Below are 15,629 nucleotides of genomic sequence, written 5' to 3'. Positions count from 1 at the left end.
CCTCCCCCTCCTGCTTTACCCGAAATTTCGATGAATGCCCCATCCGTATTGACTTTAATCCACGAGCCCTCGGGGGGGTGCCACTTGACCGACATCCCCATTGGTCTCGGCAGCCTTGGTTGGCACGGAATACTCATTCCCAGATGCACTCCTTTCCAGTGTTTCGACTTAATGTTCCCATTGGCCATGTTGTTGTGGATGTACACATCTGGACTTGCCACACCACGTTGTACGGTTTGAATTGGACAAGCTCATGCCGGCTTCTGTTTCGTTCCGCCCAGATGAACCACAGGATGAGGTACGGCATGACTCGGCAGAGGTGCTTCCTATCTTCTTGTTGCATCCGTTGCGACCAGCCTCGAGCCTATCCGGAATGGTGTCGTTTATCCGAAGGAGAGGGGCCGAACCCCCGAACCACCCGTCGAACTCCCGCCACATACTGGTTGTTCCCCGGCCTTGAATGAAGAGGTGTTGTAGGGATTTGATGTTCGGGCTCCTGGGGCAGCATTGGCATTTTGAGGTCAGATCAATCCTCCTCCATTGGAGTTTGGTATAGACCGGGATGCGGTTCGACAAGAGGCGCCAGTTAAAGATTGCAATAGAGTTGGTTAGGCCGGCCTTCCAAATGTTCTCGAGCCCCTGAATCCCTGGCCTATGTGTACGAATGGTGTCCCAAGTTGTTGCTAACGAGAACTCTCCGAGTCTAGAAAGGGACCACCTCGGGGTGTCCGGCTCCCATGCAATGACCGAAGTATCGAGAATCTGAGATATTACCTGCTGTGGTAGTCTAGCCTGGTCGTGGAGTTGTTGGAGCTTGGCTTCATTCCACTCGCCATCCATGAGAAAGTCCTCGACCAAGGAAGAGTGGGCGCTTCTATCGTCAAAACTAAGGGACCGAAGAGTGGAGTCGCTCACCCAAATGTCATCCCAAAAGTAGATTTCTCCTTTGCCCACCACCCATCTAATGTGAGGGTTCGCCTGATGTCTCGCGCGCATGAGTCTTTTCCAAGTTGGGCTGTTGTGCCCGGAGGGGTTTTTTTTTTTTTATTCAAACACCTTCACGGTGGAGGGTTCGTGGGTCCCTCATCCCTATATTTTCACAAGGCATGAGTAGTATGCGGTCCGTGACTACAGGTCCGGACCTCATCATACTCCCTTCCAAAAGCAAAATACAAATAGCCCAAACCAAACAAACTACAATCCTCTCTACCGCCAGTCATCCCCATTCTTCCTCCTCATTTTGAACCCTAATGTTTGGGGTTCCGATTGCATCCATCCGCACGATTGCTGCGAGGTGTCTTGGTGCTGATCCGGCTCCCATTCTGCAAAAATCAATCCTCTCCATACCAATTTTAGCAAGGAGATCTCCCGCGCTATTACCTTCCCGATGGATGAAGGTGAAGCGCATGTCCTGTTCGTGCTTGAGGAGTTTGATCCGCGAGGTCACTCGGCAGAGGTGGGCCGGCCCCCAACATGAGTCATTAATCAGCTTGATTGCTTGTTGTGCATCCGATTCCACCCAGATTGGTCGCCCGAATTCCATGGCCAGGTTCAGCCCTACTTGAATGGCAAGTAGCTCTGCCTCAAGGGCCGAGTGTGCCTCGAGTGGGGTCGCAAAGGCTGCCAACATGTGTCCCTTATGATCTCTCACGATCCCTCCTCCTCCGGCTTTGTCCGTATCCTCACAGTACGCACCATCCGTATTGAGTTTGATCCATGGTTGTTTTGGTGGGTTCCACTCGATGGCCATCGCAAGCGGCCTAGACCTCCGTGGCTCAGCCTGATTCGGAATATTGACTTTAAGGAGAACTCCCTTCCAGTGCTTCGGTTTGTAAGTCCCATTTGTCATGCCATTTTCTGATGAACGTTTGCACCTGCCAAACAACGTTAAATGGCTTAAACCTTACCGATTGATGGCGACTCCTATTGCGTTCCGCCCAAAGGAACCAAAGGATGATGTACGGCATTGCCCTGCCGAGGTGCTTCCTGCCTGGCTGCCGAACTCTTTGTGCCCAAACTTAAAGCCTATCAGGGATGGTGTCATTTATCCGGAGAGGAGGTGAAGAACCCCCGAACCATGAGTCGAATTCCCTCCAAACGGCGGAAGCTCCACTCCCTTGGATGAATAGGTGCTGCAGGGATTCAATGCCCGGCCGATATGGATAGCATTGGCATTTAGATGCAATCTCCATTTTCCTCCACTGGAGCTTAGTGTCCACCGGGATTCGATTAGATAGGAGTCTCCAAATGAAGATGGCCATAGAGGATGTAAGGCCCGCTTTCCAAATGTCATCAAGGCCTTGGATGGTAGGTTTTTGGGTTCGAGTAGTTTCCCATGTTGTGGCGAGTGAGAACTCCCCATTACGAGATAGTCTCCATCTCGGGACATCCGGTCCCTCCGGAATGATAGGTGTGTCAAGGATCTTTCGCACCACTTGAGGTGTTAAGCCGGCTTGCGCTTGAATCAGCCTCAATTTGGCCTCGTTCCACTTCCCTTCCATAATGAAATCCGCGACGCGCACAAGAGGTCCACCCCTATCGTCCATACTAAGTTCCCTCAAAGGAGCATCTCCAAGCCATAAGTCATCCCAAAAAGATACATTTCCTTCTCCCACCACCCAACGCATGTGTGGGTGAGCAAGTATTCGAGCCCTCAGGAGCCTCTTCCATGTAGGGCTACTTCCACCCATCACTCTAGCCGTCATATATTTTGCCCAAAGGGAGTTTTGTTCCCGGAACCACCACCATAGCTTGATGTTGAATGCCCGGAGCACCTCTTTAACCTTCCGGATTCCCAATCCTCCTTCGGCCGTGGGTAGACAAACCTGGTCCCAACTAATCCAATGTATCTTTTTCTTCTCATTGCTCGATCCCCAGAAGAACCGAGCCAGCTGTTGGTCTAGTTGCTTGAGGGCACCTCCCGTTAGTTCAATTGCTTGGAAGATATGAAGTGGGATCGCTTCCAACGTGCTTTTGATCAGTGTGAGTCTCCCTCCAAAGGAGAGGTGCCTATGGGCCCACCCAGAGATTCTCACCGAGACTTTCTCCCATAGGAACAAGAACATATTCGTACGCTTCACCCCTCTATAAATAGGTACCCCAAGGTATAGAAAAGGGAATGTACCTCTAGAGAAGCCTCCTTCACTTTGGATTGAATTTGCCCAACTTTCATTGGCCTCCGCAATGTAGAAGTTACTCTTTCCAAGATTGATTTGTTGTCCGGAAACCGCGGCATAGTGGTCCAGGCGTGCGCGTAGTCTCCTAAGAGGTGTTGCGGCTGCTTGTCTAAAGATGATGACATCGTCGGCATATGCGAGGTGGCTGATCTCCAAGCTGCCTCGGGTGGCTTTGAACGTCATCTCTTTGCAACCAAGGTTAAGATTGTCAAGTGATCTCGAGAGATAGTCCGCAGCTAGCACGAAGAGGGCTGGGGATATGGGATCTCCTTGCCTGAGCCCACGGGTAGACTTAAAGAAACCCACCGGCGCACCATTAATGAGGATCGAGAACCAGCATGTTCCAATACACTTTTCGACGATCGTCACCCATGCTTCCGGGAAACCCATGTGCTTGAGGACCTTGATCAGAAAAGGCCATTGTACTCGATCATAAGCCTTAGCCATATCGATCTTTATAGCCACAATCGGGGGCTGGGTTATTTCTTTGGATCTCATGGAACATTTCTTGTGCAAGGAGCACATTATCATTTAACAATCTTCCCTTCACGAATCCGCTTTGATTTGGGGCCACGATACTTGGTAGGAATGGGGCGAGTCGCTTCGTGAGGATCTTAGTTATTACCTTGTTGATCACATTACAAAGACTAATGGGCCTGTAGTCTCCCCATGTCTCGGGTAGTGGTTTCTTCGGAATGAGCACAATGCTCGTGGCCGTGACACTCCGCGGGAGGTAGGCCCCATTAAAGAATTGTCTAACCGCGCTTACAACGTCCGGTCCGATGATGCCCCAGCAAGCTTGATAGAATAAGGCCGAGAAACCATCCGGCCCGGGTGCACTATTGGGCGAGATATCAAAAACGGCATGTTTAACCTCGTCATCATCCGGCGGTTTGGGGAGGTCATGTAAGTGCTCCGAGGGTGGAATCCGTTGCAAGAGGCTAAGGTCCGGCCCATCTAGTTCCGGATAGTCGGGCCCAAGGAGGTTTTGGAAGAAGCTGACCGCCGATTCCTTGATATCCGTATCATCTGTGAGTTCCCTCCCATTGTCAATGATCTTATGAATTCGAAGGCGAATCCTCTTTTGTTTCACCCAACGCTGGTAGAACCTGGTGTTTTTATCCCCCTCTTCCAGCCATCGGAGAGCCGCTTTCCATCTTGAGAAGAAGGATGTACTCGGCAATGCGTTTGTTGACCTCCATCCTGTTCCTGGCCAATGCGTTCCCTTCAAAGTCCGCTTGGGCCTCGGCGATGTTCTCTTCACAATTCTTGAGGTTGGCATGGATATTCCCGAAGACCTCTTTGTTCCATCTTTTTAGAGCGCCTTTGATCCTTGCGAGTTTTAGTTTCAAGTTGAAGATGCCCTCGGCATCCGTGGGGGCCATCCAATCTTCACGCACAAGCTCATTAAATCCCCCATGTCGCACCCACATGTTTTGAAACCGGAAGGCTCTACTGCCCTCATGGTTGCTGGGCAGCCTGCTTCTGACGAGCAATGGTCCATGATCCGATGCGATGCGAGGGAGATTTGTGACTCGTACCGCATCGAATAATTGGGATTTCGTTTCACTAATCAGCACCCTATCCAATCGTTCCATAAGGCCGTTCTTAGCCTAAGTATACTCTGCTCCGTCATAGCCCGGGTCCAGTAATCTACAATCCTCAATAGCTTCAGCAAAATCAACCATTTCCGCCTGGCGGTTTGTGTCGCTCCCCGTCCTATCCCGCAGAGATAGGATTGTGTTGAAGTCTCCTCCACTTGAGTAATTTCCCTCATCTTTTCCCACAGCGCAACACGCTCCCCTCTTGAGCACTTAGCGTAAACCGCCGACAGCAGAATAGGAGAAGGAAGCCACGGACAACTAAATCTCCCATGAAGCAGCTGTTCCGAGTCATCCTCAACAATAAAATCCATTCCCTCTCCAACGAAAATCCAGATTTTCCCATTAGTGTTAGATCCCTTGAAGGACATCCCCAGCGCTCTTGAAAACTTGTCCGGATTAGGGGTAGTGAGCGGCTCCATTATTGCAAGAAAGCAAATATTGTGGGATTTAATTAGTCTTTTAAGGACGTTTTGGGTTGACGCATTCGCGATCCCCCTAACATTCCAAAATAGAAAGTTTAAAGACATGATCAACAAGAGAGGGGCATACCCGGCGGGATTGAAGGCCCCCCTTGAAATTCAACAATTTGGAGGTCATTCCCCCCTTTATACGGCTCGGACTCCATAAGCGCAAGGTTGGACCCCTCGGCAACTTCATTATGTGGAAAGGATTCCTCCCACTCTTTATCATCTTCAAACTCATTTTCCGTAAAGTTTTCTCGGGCCATAAGGGTGTAATAGCGGTTGGTGCTCATGTGGCTTGGTCCTTCTTGTGATCCGGTGTTGTCAAGAACAAAAGGCTTGAAGAAGCCTTTTGAGCACCCACGGTCGTCCGAGGCCGGCGCTGCTCCTTGGCGCGCTAATACCACACCTTTCGCCTTACCCCTACGTCCACCATCAAGGGACGATGTTTTGGCGAGCGGCCCCTTAGGAAGGTTATGGCCGTGCTCCATGGTCATGTCATTTCCCACCGCGCTATGCATTTCCCCTAAGTAGTCGGGCCCCATCCAATCCGGTCCCGGGCGCGCACTAGCCTTTGGGTGTTGTCGCGGGTTACTCTCTTTTGCTTTGTATTTCCCTTGTTGTTTCCATTCCATGAGATCATTGTTTTGTTTCGATTCATCCATATACTTCTTGGCTCCCATTCCACCTTGTTGTGACGGTTTTGGAGTAGCTATATTATAGTTTCGTCTTGGGGGACGCTCCACCTTCCCGGACGCATAGCAAACATCACTATTGTGGCCCACGTGCTTACATTCCCGGCAATAGGACGAGATTTTATCCCACTTAACTTGCTGCACCATTGTGCGCCCACAAATGTCAAGGATAATCTCTTCGGGTGGTGGCTTAGTAATGTCGATCTCAATGCACAACCGCGCGAATGATATCCTCGACTTGTTGGCCGTAGCTTTATCCACTTGGATCGGGGTTCCAAGGAGTTTCCCAATTGCATAGAGTGTCGATTGATCATATAGGTGGATCGGGAGGCCAATTAGATTGCACCATATCGACGCGATCGGAGACTCACAATAGGCGTCGAAGTCCGTAGTCCACTTAAAGACTCTCATCGGGTGCCGATCTATGAACCACACCGGCGTGCCCTTGGGTCCACTAAGTAGTCGAGCATAGTCCGCCAAATCCTCAAATTGAACAAGAATATGTTTGGCATTAATATATTTCCACGTATATCCTCGACGAAATTTAATATTATCAAGCGCCTTTTGTATTTGATTGGAAGCCGGAATTGAATGCGAAAACTTACCTACAATTGCATGTCCAAGGGTTGATGCAAGCTTTTGGATTTCGGATTCGGAGAAGTAAATCGACGGGATCCCATTAACCGATGAAGCAAAGTCTATACTTTGGATGCTCTCCGGAACAAATACTCGCGGGCTTTCATTTGCCGGCTTCTCTCACACCAAGTCGGCCATGGACTTCGGCTTGTTGTTAATCCTCTCGGCTGATTTGGGGCTTTGAGCTTTGGGTTGTGAGTTCGTGCTCGAATCCCCCTCTTCCATCGTTTCATCGGGTGGCTTAGGTGTCTCCATCTCCTTGTTGGCCCGCACCACTTTGGCCGGTAGGGTTGCCGCCCCCTTAAGCACCGTGTTCTTAGACGTGTTTTGGTGAGAGTTCTTCGTCCCGGCCGTTCCCTCCAATGCCGAACCAGATTCGAACGTCTCTCGGATTTGCCGAGTCCTTCCCCTTTCCAAGGGGGGGAAGTCTTCTAGGTTTGGTCCATTCTCAAGGAAAAGCATGCGTGGGTTACTATCTTTATCAATGCGTGGTTGCTGGTGTTCAACATTGTTTGTGTGGGCCGCCGCCGGTGAAGTTCCGACAAGGAATGGTTGAGCCGTCGCCGCATCAAGTGACTCCGCCACATCCAAGTCGATGATTTGGAGAATATCTCCCTCTTTTGTCTCTATTGGCTGCATTGGGATGGAGGAGTAATGCACCACATGTGACTCACCACTTTGGTAGGGGACAAATGCACTTTCGAAAAGGGACCTTGGTTTTATTCCCATTTCGGGTAAGTTGACTCCCTCACTCCTCAATGCACTTTTTGGACCGCATTGGTCAGCCAAATCCTCTTGGGATATGCATGTTGCTTTGGCTTCTTCTTCCCCAACGGTCATCACCATTTCGTCGGGTACTTCGCCGGCAGTGGGGGTTGACGCGGCTGCCGGCGGTTCTTCATGAGCCATCGCATCTTCTCCTTCGATCACAGGTGCCTTAGGTTGTTTTTTCTGGCTTTTTCCTACCATGTCGCCGTTGTGGTCAGCCGGGAATAGACTTACCTTACTCCTTGAGACGTTGGCTACTCGGCTAGTGCCGTTGGTCTCGGCACCGGAGCCTTCTTCCGGTCTAAAGTCTAGTTTCTTCCTCAGTTGCTTGTCTTCCGGTAGTGGGGGTGGCACAAATCTCTTCCGGCCATATCCTTTAGTTGGAGGAGCCGGCGTGCTCTTCCTAGCCCCCACCCGGATCATCTTGCTCTTCAACTTCAATTCTTTCGCCGAAGACTTCGGCTTGGGGTCTTCGCTCGCGTGAAAGACCATGAGGTGGTCAGGGATGAGCCTTGGCACTTCGGGATCCGGGGGAGCCGGGGTAGGTTCGCGGTGGGGTCCGGCATGTCTAGCCGGGGTACAACCTTGGCGGTTGTGCCGCGCCTCGATCCGAGACGGTGGTATGGTGGGTCAGAGGTTGGAGGTGCTGCTTCTTGGAGAACACGATGAAGCTTACTCGGGTCTTAGGGTCGTCGCCGATGGAAAGCGGTTGTAAGAGTGGGGTGAGGGTATGGGATGGGGTGAGTAGACGTTGGGAGCGAGCCGGCGGAGGTTGTGGGATGTAGGCCGTGAGATTATAGAGTGGGATTGTAGAGAGAAGGAGGAGCCTCTCTCACTAAAAAGATTTTGATTGATTGTACGTTCTTTGCTTGGTAATAGCATCAAGATAGGATCATTTTGGTCGATATAATAACATTATAGAAATTGTCAAACACAAAAAACTTTTTTGTGTTTGGTAATAGCATCAAGATAGGATCATTGTGCCCGGAGGGGTTGGCCGCAAGGGGGGAAGTCTTTTTGCAATATTTCATTTTCATATATCTAGCCCAAAGCGAGCTTTGCTCTCGAAATCGCCACCATAACTTGATGTTTAAGGCTCAGAGTACTTCTTTGGATTTTCGAACCCCGAGCCCCCCTTCGGAAGTCGGGAGGCAGATCTGATCCCATCCGATCCAATGTGTTTTTTTCCTCTCATTTGTTGACCCCCAGAAGAACCGAGCCATCTGTTGATCCAATTGTTTGAGAGCCACGGAGGTTGGCTCGATGGCTTGGAAGATGTGGAGGGGCACCGCTTCGAGCGTACTCTTGATGAGAGTAAGCCTTCCTCCAAACCAGAGGTGACGGTGTGCCCAACCCGTGACTCTCGCAACAATCTTTTCCCGAAGGAACATAAACATATTTGTATGCTTAACACCTCGATAAATAGGGACCCCAAGATAGAGAAAAGGAAGGTACCTCGAGAAAATCCACCTTCGGCCTGAATGATGTCGGTGCACCTCTCGTGTCTCTCGGTGATGTAGAAATTACTTTTTGCGAGGTTGATCTGATGTCCTGAAATTCCCGCATATTCATCAAGACAGGCTTTGAGCCGCCTCAGGGGTACTTCCGCCGCTTGAGTGAAGATTACAATATCATCGGCATAGGCAAGGTGGCTAATCTCCATACATCCTCGTGAGGCCTTGAAAGTCATCTCCTTCTTTCCCAAAATAAGTCTGTCCAGGGCCCTTGAGAGGTAATCCGCAGCGATCATAAACAAGGCGGGTGAAATTGGGTCACCTTGTCTGAGACCACGGGATGACTTGAAGAACCCTGACGGAATACCATTAATCAAGACCGAGAACCAGCATGATCCCACGCACCTCTCCATCATGGAGATCCACCTGGCCGGGAAACCCATTCCTTCCATGACCTTGATCAAAAGGGGCCACTGGACTCTGTCGTAAGCTTTAGCCATATCAATCTTGACCGCAACATTGGGGGCCGGTGCGCCCCTTGGAAGTTAATGGAACATCTCTTGAGCCAAGAGAACGCTATCATTTAGCAACCACCCTTTCACGAACCCGCTCTGGTTTGGCGAAATAACCTGTGGGAGAAGTGGGGTAAGCCGCCTCGTGAGGATTTTGGTGATGATCTTGTTTGAGACATTGCAAAGGCTGATGGGGCGGTAGTCGCTCCACGAGTCCGGGGCGAGCTTCTTTGGATGAGGACTATACTCGTGGCCGTGACGCTTCGGGGGTAGGAAGGTTCCCCCAAAAAATTGCTGGATCGCGGCAACAACATCTCTACCAACCGTGTCCCAGCATGATTGGTAGAAGGTGGCTGTGAAGCCAACCGGTCCTGGTGCGCTATCTCCGAAAATGTCAAAAACGGCTCTTTTCACTTCCTCCGTGCTTGGTGGGTCCGGAAGAGCGTCCACTTCGGGTGAAGGTGGGAGGCGTTGAATCAAGCTCAAATCCGGCTCCAAGAGCGAGAGAGGACCCAGGGCAAGGAGATTTTGGAAGAACTCCACCGCCGAGTTCCAAATCTCGAGATCATCCGAAAGTTCTCTCCCCCCTACATTGATCTTTTGGATGCGCATCCGTAATCTCTTTTGTTTGACCCAACTTTGATAGAATTTGGTATTCTTGTCGCCCTCCGCAAGCCATCTAAGGGTTGCTTTTTGTCGCCAAAAATCCTCCTCCATCTCTAGTAGCCAAATATACATGGCAATGCATCTGTTAACTTCCGACCTATTCTCCGGGGAAGGCCTCTTCTCAAAATCAGCTTGGGCCATCACGATTTTTTCCTCCAATTCCCTAAGGTTGTTGTGAATATTCCCGAAAACAACCTTGTTCCACTCCTTCAGGGTTTTCTTAATTCGACCAAGTTTGATCTGAAGATTGAGAAGTCCCTCAGCCTCCATCGGTTGGCTCCAGTCTCCCCGAACCAGATCAGCGAAATTATCGTGTCTAATCCACATGTTTTGGAAGCGGAACGGGCTGCCCCCGGAGTGGGTGCGTGGGGTTCTACACCGGACCAAAACGGGGCCATGATCCGAAGAAACCCGTGGCAAGTTTGTAACCCGAGTTGCTTCAAAACTCTCTGCCCATGATTCATTCACTAATACCCTATCGAGCCTCTCAAATAAGCCATTCATGGCCCACGTGAAGTCCGAGCCATCATAGCCCGAGTCAAGAACCCTGCAGTCTTCAATAGCCTCCGCAAAGTCCACCATTTCAGCTTGTCGGTTAGAGTCACTTCCCACTCTATCACCCGGCGAGAGAATGGTGTTGAAGTCGCCCCCAATAATCCAAGGCGTGCCTACCGCCACTGAAATTTCCCACATTTTGTCCCACAAGAGTACCCTCTCACCCCTTGTGCATTTAGCATAAACTGCCGAAATGAAAATGTGTCCCGCAAGGCGAGGGGACTCAACCCGACCATGAAGAACCTGCTCCGTGTCGCACTCGGCACAAAAGCTTGCGCCCTCTTCAGCAAACACCCAAATCTTCCCATTAAGATTTGAGCCTTGGAAAACCAGCCCCAAGGTCTTGGAGAACTTCTCCGGGTTGGGGGCCCGTGAGCGGCTCCATTATTGCAAGAAAGTTAACATTATGAGACTTAATTAATCTTTTTAAAACGTTTTGGGTGGCCGCATTCGCGATTCCCCTAACGTTCCAAAACATGAGATTGAAAGACATAATTAACAATGGAGGTTCGTACCCGGCGGGTGTGAAGACCCCCCTTGAAAATTGGTGAGTTGATGATCTTGCGGGATGCGGCTTGATTCGCCCTCCGTGATAAGCATGATGGGGTCCTCGACATCGGTATTCAGCTGCCGCTCAACCTCGATGGTCTCAATGTCATCGAACCCATCCCCGTCAAAATCTTCATTATCCATGAGCGAATAATATTGGTTCGTGCTCATGTGACTTTCCTTACCTCGAGCTTCAAGTTTCTCCATCGAAGGCAATTGAGCTGAGCCACTCGAACCTTGAAATCCCGGGCCAGCCGACCCCTTGCACCCGTGCACCCCCTTCCCTGCGGCACTAGGGGAACCATCCCTCCGGGGGTAGTGAAAGGGAAGAAACCCCGTCCGTTGTTTGGGGTGTGTCCGGTCATGGTTTCCTTCTCTCTCGGGATGATCACCCTCCTCCGGGTCAATAGGTTCTTGGAGGTTTCCAAGAATGTCCGGCCCCATCCGTTCGGCTTCCACAGCCTCGCTTGAGCGCGGGCCATTGTTGTGTCGATCACCCGTGTTGTTTTGCTCTTCTCTAGGCTCTCCACTCCTTTCCATTCATGAAGGGTCTTGGGGAATCCCTTGTTCCTTGATTATTCCCATCCTCATGTTGCGGTTGCTTGGTAGGAACGGTGTTGTAGTTTCTCTTGATCGGCCTTTCCGTCATACCTACCGCGTAGCATACCTCACTTTTGTGCCCAACGTGTTTGCACTCCCGGCAATAGGATGGAATCTTGTCCCATTTAACTTGTTGCACCGTCTCGCGGCTGCCAATGTCTAGAATGATCTCCTCGATGGGTGGCTTTGATATGTCTATCTTGACGCAAAGTCGAGCAAAAGACAACCTAGTTTTGTTTGCCGTGGCCCGGTCGATTTGGATCGGTGTGCCCAAAAGTTTGCCAATAGCGTAGAGCGCCGCTTGATCTAATAAGTGAATTAGTAGACCAAGTAAGTTGCACCAAATTGCCGCTATCGGAGATTCACAATAAGCATCAAAATCTGGAGTCCACTTGAACACTCGCATGGGGTGTCGATCAACAAACCAAATAGGCGTTCCTTTCGGTCCACCAAGAATCTTTGCGTAATCGGCGATGTCCTCGCATTGAATAAGAACATGCTTAGCATTTAGATACTTCCAAGTGAATCCTTGACACAATTTCAAATTTTCAAGCGCCTTATGAATTTGATGTGAAGCCGGGATAGAGTGTGAGAACTTACCGACAATGGCGTGTCCAATGCTTGTCGCCAATTTTTGGATCTCCGCACCCAAGAAGTAGATCGTCGGGATCCCATTAGAAGTTGTTGCATATCCGATGTTTTGAATGGTCTCCGGGTCAAAAGCTTGCGGGCCATCGGTTGGTGGCGTCTCTCGAACCATGTCCGCCATAGAGATTGGCTTGACGGGTTGTCGCACGGCGGGATCGATGCCGGCTCGAGGGGTGCTCCATGCACCTCCAACTTTGGGCGGAGACCCGCAACCGGCCCCGTTTTGTTGGTCCCGACGCCAATCATCCTTGGCACTCGGGTTCTTGTCTCCTTCCAACGCCCGCATCAAAGTATCGGTCTCGATGGCCCCTAGGTCATTGGGATTTGCTCGCGGCCATGTCCGAGCCGCACCGGTACGGGTCTCTCCGGATTCAAAGGTGTCTCGAATCTTACGGGTTCTTCCACGTTCGAGGGGTGGAAAATCTTCAATGGGAGGATTATAGGGTAGCATCAAGACGTTCGAGGCTTGTTCATTTGGCGGCTTGGGGAGGATTTGGTGGACCACCGCCGAGTGAGCCACTTCCGGCTGATTTCCAGCGAGGAGAGGTTGCTCCGCCATGAGGTCCATTGTCTCCGCCGCGTTCAAGGAGGTAAGGTGCACTAGGTTGTCGCGTTGTGGCCTTGACATGTCCGGGGTTATGTCCATTGTCGGCGAGAGAGGAAGATGCGAGGTCGTCATCGTCCGGACATCCTCCGGCTGGGCTCCGGCGAGGAGGGGCTGCGCCACCATGGTGTCCATCTTCTCCGGCGCATCTAAAGAGGCAAGATCCAAATTGTTGTCATGGTTCGGCTGCCTAGAGATGGCAACGGCTAGTGGCTCACGTGAAATCTTGGATTAGAAGGAGGCCAATGTACTTTCAAAAGGAGCATTTGTTCTTTTTTCCAATTGGGGTAAGTTGACTTGCACTTCCACCAAGGGCTCTTGGACTTCACATGGTGCAGCCTTGTCTTCTTGTGGAGAGCATGGGGAGTCGTCCTCACCTTGGCCGATGAGAATCATTGAGCCGCCGGACGTCTGGCCGGATTTCGGTGACGGCACGTCGTCATCCTTGTTAGCTTGGCCAACGGGATCCAGGATCACTTTCCCACCGTCGGTGGAGAAGGCTCGTCCTACCATATTCGGATTCATATCCTCATCAAGTTCCAAGAAGGACGAAGCAAGACTTACCTTGCATTTCAAGTTCTTGAGGTCGGGGCTATCTTCAATGCCAAACGATAGCCTCTTCCGAAGTTGTTTGTCTTCCGCGAGGTCAGAGTTGTCAAATCTCTTACGTCCATCTCCTTTTGAGGGCGGTGCCGGTGTGTCTTTACGGGTGTGGCTTCGAAGTTTGGCGGCCTTAATCTTCAACTTCTTGCTCGGGGCTTTAGGAAGTGGATCCTCAGCCGACCGGAAAACCATCTGTTTGTCGGAGATGGTGCGAGGTTCCTCGGACCCCGGCGAGGGGTCCCGCGGTTGGTCCGGCATGGCGGCGCAAGGAGCGAGTCACAACCCTGCCGAAAAATGAAAGGAAAAATGGTGGAGCCTTGTTCGGGAATGAGACGGCCGGAGAGCGACGATTTTTTGGGACTTGAGGGGTGGTGGATAGTGGCCGAGAGGGGGTGTGGAGGTCGGCGTGGGGCGGGTTGGTCGTCGGAGGGGTGGGGGCCGTTCACGGAGGGGGGATTGCTAGAGAGAAGGAAGAGCGTCTCTCTCTAGAGCCTTAACTGAGGGCCGACTCAGGATTTTGTTGATGCAAAGGCTGCATCATAGTAATTGTAATAGGTGCCCTAAGAGTATATAGATGACCACTCTAGTTGTTAGAGAGGCCCTCGTTGTACTCTAATTGGTTGTGACGAGTCGTCACTTGCAAATTTCGATTTCAATGGCGTCCAGCGCTGAAATTGCGTGGGAGTCAATCGATGCGAGATTTGATAATCAAAAACAGCAGAAGAAGAAGAAGAACAGAGCTGGCGCGGAAGACCTCCAAATAAAGGGCTATCCAATCGGGGGATTGTCGATCGCGGGGCACGAGACTTGGGTGATTATGCCGTCTCTCAACTTGGCATTTGATATTGTTAAGTGCCCCCAGCATGCCATTTCGCAGCAGTTCCTCTTCATCTCCCACGGCCATATGGACCACATTGGAGGACTACCAATGTACGTTGCTACACGTGGCTTATACAGAATGGCGCCACCAACGATCATCGTGCCAAAAGTTATCAAGGAAAGTGTGGAAAAGCTTTTTGAAGTGCACATGGCCATGAATCATTCCGAACTTGAGCATACTCTGGTTGGTCTAGATGTGGGCGAAGAGTTTTGTGTAAGAAAGGACTTGAAAGTGAGAGCTTTTAAAACCTATCATGTTATTCCAAGCCAGGGATACATAGTTTATTCTGTGAAACAAAAACTCAAGCAGGAATATTCTGGGCGACCTGGAGCTGAGTTAAAAAGTCTGAGGTTGTTAGGTGTCGAGATTACAAACACATACACAATACCTGAAATTGCATTTACAGGGGACACTATGTCAGATTTCATTACTGATATATAGACAATGCCGATGCATTGAGGGCAAAGATTCTCATTATGGAGAGCACATACGTGGATAATTTATGCATGGTGGAGAATGCAAAAGATTATGGACATACTCATTTGTCCGAGATAATTAGTCATGCAGATAGGTTTGAGAACAAAGCAATTCTTCTTATTCACTTTTCTGCTTGGTATCAATTGGATGTCATTGAAAACGCCCTTTCTGCACTCCCACCTCCTTTGGCTGGGCGAGTTTTTGCCCTCACAAATGGTTTCTGATGAAGGTCACGAGCTATAAACTCACGTGTGCATGAATCATATCTGAGATCTAACATTATAGTTTTGGATTACAAGCACCTCAGCTTCAGAGAACACACAGGTTCCACTTTGTCGTTCTTTAAAGATCCCAGTTAAGAAGATGAAAATATGTGACCAAAGTTGTTCCAGCTATGTATGAGTTTCTCTGCGGGTCACTATGAATCAAGTTTGTTCGAAAAATGTTGTTTTATACGTCAAGTGTTCGTTGTATTGAGTCTTCAGAGGCCTAGTTGCAATGTTCTGATAAACTTTGTAGGATATTTTGTTTGAGATTTTATCAAATATATTGCCTGTAATCCGCAGAACAAAGCATTAACTGCCTCTGCGGTATTCCACCTGAAAATTTAATCGACAAAAAAAAAAACCCGAGTCCCCCAAATGTGACGACTCGCCATTACAATTAGAGTACAACGAGGGCCTCCCTAACAACTAGAGTGGTCATTTATGTACTCTCAAAAACCCTATTACAATTTTGATG

The 15,629-nt window shown here is 50.2% G+C and overlaps 1 pseudogene; it reads left to right on the top strand.

Moving 5' to 3' along the window:
* The first annotated feature begins 14,186 nt into the window (after window positions 1–14,186).
* On the top strand, window positions 14,187–15,127 carry LOC121750573 (annotated as a pseudogene).
* The last annotated feature ends 502 nt before the right edge of the window (window positions 15,128–15,629 follow it).

The sequence above is a fragment of the Salvia splendens genome, chromosome 10 (assembly GCF_004379255.2).
Source record: "Salvia splendens isolate huo1 chromosome 10, SspV2, whole genome shotgun sequence".
NCBI lineage: Eukaryota > Viridiplantae > Streptophyta > Magnoliopsida > Lamiales > Lamiaceae > Salvia > Salvia splendens.
The sequence above is the reverse complement of the archived record's forward strand: the minus strand, read 5'-3'. Positions and strand labels throughout refer to the sequence as shown.